This window comes from Coenobita brevimanus, chromosome 28, assembly GCF_032717465.1.
Source record: "Coenobita brevimanus isolate Jiangsu-jjx chromosome 28, ASM3271746v2, whole genome shotgun sequence".
Taxonomy (NCBI): domain Eukaryota; kingdom Metazoa; phylum Arthropoda; class Malacostraca; order Decapoda; family Coenobitidae; genus Coenobita; species Coenobita brevimanus.
Genome location: NC_136981.1, coordinates 4,687,414 through 4,692,801, shown reverse-complemented (window position 1 = coordinate 4,692,801; position 5,388 = coordinate 4,687,414).

The following is a 5,388-nucleotide window of genomic DNA, read 5'->3' as shown; positions in this document are numbered from 1 at the left end:
ACACTTTTCAAACTGGAGAGGTTAGATACAGCCTTCATTAACCCCTTCACTACTAGCTAACTCGTAAGTAAATAAACTCCTCTAGGTGTATCAAGAACAGTAGTAGTAGTAGTAATAGTAGTAGTAGTAGTAGTAGTAGTAGTAGAAGTTATTGTTGTAGCACTAGGTTCATCTGAAAACGAACCCAGTGGACTGCAGGTTGGAATTGTCCCTCTCCTGCAGTTCACCATCCTTCTTTCGGGGGATAGGGAGGGAGTAGGAGGACGTTTGCATAACCGGGAAGCTCCACCACCCGGTTATATCAGTGCCACCTCGTAAAGGCGTCCCTACTATTACCTCCGCCAAGGAGGTTATGTTTTCACCCCTGTCAGTTTGTTTCTTTTTTGGTTGGTTGGTTTGTGAGCAAGATTACACAAAAATTACTACACGGATTTCTACGAAACTTTGTAGAAGAATGGGCCTTGACCCAGAATAAACTCCAATAAATTTTGGTGCTCATCCGGATAAAGGTGCGGATCCAGGAATTATTTTTCACTTTCTTTGGGCCTCGGCGGAGGTATGCGCTCTACTGAGTGCGATTCTAGTTATTATTATTATTATTATTATTATTATTATTATTATTGTTGTTGTTGTTGTTGTTGTTGTTGTTGTTGTTGTTGTTGTTGCTAGTAGTAGTAGTAGTAGTAGTAGTAGTAGTAGTAGTAGTATCATTATTAATTTTTTTTTAAACAAGATCGAATAGGGTTTTGACGTTGTTTCGGGATTTTAGACAAAGATATTGTGTGCACCTGTATACCTGCATTTTGAGATACGTACACGCCACCATACACTCTCTCTCTCTCTCTCTCTCTCTCTCACACACACACACACACACACACACACACACACACGTACTAATCCCCTTCACAGTCACCTGATATCCAATTAAATAACCACAGAGCGAGTACAAAGGATGCGAAATTAGGGTTAATCCTTAGCAAATCTCCACTCCCCTCTGTTTTCAAATACACACACACACACACACACACACACACACACACACACACACACACACACACACACACACACACACACACACACACACACACTCAAGCTTGTCGAAATAAGTTTAAGGTGTAACGTGCAAAATAAATCGCCTGCGAAGAGGTTTAGCGAAGCCTCCTGAGTCGATGGTGAGAATGCCCAGTGTAGTAGTAATAGTAGTAGTAGTAGTAAAAGTATCCCCTGATTCATTTGAAATGTTAACCCAGTGGACTGCAGGCTGAAGCTTCCCTCCTCCTGCAGTTCACCACCCTTTTCTCGGAGGAAAGGTTAGGGTGTGGGTTTTAGGGGACGTTTGCATTACCGGGCAACTCCACCGCTCGGCCCCAGTATTCAAGAAGAGGGCGAACTGCGACACCGATTTGGTAAAACTCTACGGACATCCCCAGCCACATTTCACTGCCAATCCAGCTTCGTGAAGGATGGAACGAGGTGGAGAGAGAGGGGAAGGAGAGGGGAGGATGGAGGGCCGTAAGTGGGGAGGAAGGGAAGGAGAGGGGGAGCTGAAGGGATGAACAAGGGTAGAGGGGAGAGCAGGCAAGGAGATGGGGAGGAAGGAGGGACGGAGGTGAGGAGAAGGAAGAAAGAAAGAAGGGGTAGAGATGAAGAGTGACTTGGAAAGAGAGATGAATGAAGAGGAAGTATGGATGAAATGAAGGAGGAATAGGGATGCGATGGAGAAGAATAGGGATGGAAAGTGAATAGGAGTAACCTGTAGGAGACATATATTGTGTATGGAACAAGTACTGTATCACTAACAACAACACACTAACACAGAACACACTACTAAGATCTAGTGTATAAAATAAATCGCCAGGAGAGAGGTACTTCGGAGCCTACAGAATCCCCAAGCCTCGTTTTACCTGTGCAGCCAATTATATTTTACACGCGGCAGAGCAAACATAAACACACAAAAACTAGGCACTGAGTATAAAACCCAAATTTGCCTAATACGGGTTACGAGCTGGTTTAAAGTAGAGAGAAAATAAACATTGCTCTTTGGGTCCACATTTTCTTTGGATCAGAGACTTAATTAGCAAACTCTCCTTGGCCTTGATTATGTAAAAAAAAACAGCTTGGATTTATAGATATATTTCTTGATTTATTTATTATTATTTTTATTTATTTATTTTATTTTCATTTATTTTGTGTATATTTATTTGTATTGTCATGTATTTATTTATTTACTTATTTTTATTATTTTTATTTATCTATTTATTTATAATTACATTTATAAGGCAAGCAGAAATTCATAAACAAACTAGGCAAAATTAGCAAACCAAAACTACGAGTATATCCGACGATAATTAACGAATACTTTTTTTTTTTTTTTTATCATTCAGCTGTTTAGGATCTTTTTTTTTACACCCGCATTCGCAAAGCAAGGGCCTGTGTTATGCTTTGATTGGTGTGTGCGTGTGTGTGTGTGTGTGTGTGTGTGTGTGTGTGTGTGTGTGTGTGTGTGTGTGTGTGTGTGTGTGTGTGTGTGTGTGTAGTGTTAGCAAATAAAAACACTTCCTTGTAATGACGTAATTCGGATGACGTATTTTATCTTATTTCTGTGACTGTCAGAGGACTTGATTTAACTCAAAGGAGTGGCTAGTAAATAAGAGGTTAATAAAGGCCTCAGAAAATAGAAAAAGGGACAGGAAAAGGAAAAACATGCAGAAAAAAAAACTAAAAAAAAATAAAATTCCTATGTTTGCACCAGACGATTAAGCTGAGGAAACTCGTATGGAAGTAGCGAGAAAATAATAAAGAAATCTTGTTTTTGGAGAAGTGTATTAAAAATGGAGTTAGTGATAAGGCCGTCCGCACCCCACGCCTACCCTCCCCTCCACCGCCACCGCAACACTGGCAATATCATTACGTGGGAATGCTGTGCTTACCTTGCAAACTGCCCACATTTGCATCACCCCCTCCAGAATTTGTCCATTGCTTTCAAATGATCGCATTGCAACACGGAAGACTACCGCAGGCGTTGTATTGCCAGTGCTACGACCCTCGACCCCACGCCACGACCACCACGACAACTAAGCACATCTCAGTTCAACGACGCGACTCTCAGCTCATTTCATCTCTCAGTGTTATCGACCAATACATCAATACAGTGCTTTGATCTCAGTCACACCTCTATATTATACGACCACCACTACCACCACCACTACTACCACCACCACTATCACCACCGCCACCACCACCACCACGACCCCATAATTATCGGAACCTAGCCCACTCCACCACCAGAATCAACTAACCAATCCATCAACCATACCTGGACAGCAACATCCCCACACTCGCATCCCCAACGCGGCCTACTTCAACATGCAGCATACTGGCTAATTCATCTCTCTCTCTCTCTCTCTCTCTCTCTCTCTCTCTCTCTCTCTCTCTCTCTCTCACACACACACACACACACACACATCTTGACGCCATCTATGATCCTGTGTAGTCTGATGTGTGTGTGTGTGTGTGTGTGTGTGTGTGTGTGTGTGTGTGTGTGTGTGTGTGTGTGTGTGTGTGTGTGTGTGTGTGTGAGAGAGAGAGAGAGAGAGAGACTACGAGGTGTGGCAGTGTGTAGTATGGTAGCCTGTAATGTGCCAGATAGTGTGTAGTGTGGAAGTGAGTAGTGTTGCAGGGAGAAAGTGTGTTAGTGTGTAGTACGGTAGTGTGTGTGGTAGTGTGTAGTGTGGTAGTATGTGTGGTAGCGTGTAGTGTGGTAGTGTGAAGTGTGGTAGTGTAAAATGTGGCAGAGAAAGTAAAATTATGAGGTAGAAGAATAAATAAACTAAAAACATCCTCCTCAGGCTTCCATAGAGTCGTATTCCAGGTGATTTCCGAAATGCCGTAGCACCTCTTTCGTGGCGATTTATTCAGCATATTGCAGTTCAGTATCCTCTTCTATTTTTTTTTTTTTTTTTTTTCAAACTATATCAATACTGAAAAGGAATAAATTGCATACAAGAGAGAGTTGACGTGTACTTTGCAAAATAAATCGCCAAGGTAGAGGTGCTTCGAAGCCTACTATGCCATTTCAAATAAGGCACTAGTAGTGGTAGTAGTAGTAGTAGTAGTAGTAATAGTAGTAGTAGTAGTAGTAGTAGTAGGCCTAGTTCCAACACCAGGCTCATCTGAAACATAAACCCGGTGGACTACAGACTGATGTTTACCTCACCCTGCAGTCCACTATTCACCTTTTGGGGGGATGAGGAGGAAGATGAGGGACGTTTGCATAACCGGGCAGCTCCACCGCCTAGACATATCGGTGCCACCACATGAGGGCGTTCGTCTCCAGCACCAGAACACGACCTTAAATCAGCGGAACACGGAAACGAAGCACGATTCATTTTCTCCCTGATTATACTAAGTCCACAGAGATTATAAATAACGTAATTACTATATATTCTTCCTTCTGTGACCTCAGTGTTTCTGATAAGCAATTGCCTTCGAGATAGAGTTGTTATGCATAGAACGGTAAAATGTTAACTGTGTAAACACGGCATTGATAAAAGTAAACAGTGAAGGGATTGCAGTTTGTGTGGGAATAAGAATGATGATAATGATGATGATGAGAAGGAGGAGGAGGAAAAGGAAGAGGAGGAGAAGGAGAAGAAGGAAAAGAAGGAGGAAGAAGGAGAAAGATTTTACATTGAATTACGATAATATTTTGCCCGAACGATATACGAACGAAAGGTAGTCGAAAATCAAGAGACTGGGTACAAGTTATATGACACTGCGGGATAGATTATGGAGGCTCGTCCATACGTTACGCTACTCAGTTTCTCGTGTGTTGAGGGGACGGCCCTGTCAACCGTAACCATTTTCATGTGTGTGTGTGTGTGTGTGTGTGTGTGTCCACTGATGGCTTGTTTGATTACACTCTTTTCACTCTAACTCTGCCTAAAATTGCCATCTCTCCATCTTCAATGCTGAGTTGTAGCAACAGAGTGACACATGAAAATGAGAGTCACGAAAAAGTGCTGTGGAGAGGATGCAGACCTATACTGTTATCTTTTTCTGTTACTAAGCTACGCAGAGCAGCCTTCAAAGGGACAAAAATCTGGGCCACGTGAAAGTAAAAGAGGTACAATAATTTCACGAGGGAACCAGAGCCTCTTCGCTCCCCACACCAGCAGAATGAGCCATTTCCACAACAAACAAGGTAGGAAGGTGTAATATATGAACTATCCTGTATAATTATGCGATCTTGGAGTAAATCTTTAGTGACGATAATAATGCCTGCGCGTTATTTTCAAGCGACACTTTTTTTTTTACTTTGCTTGAGACCGAATATTTACGCTGAGAAGTTGGCTGGCTGTTAACTTTTAGACGGATTTTGAACCCAGA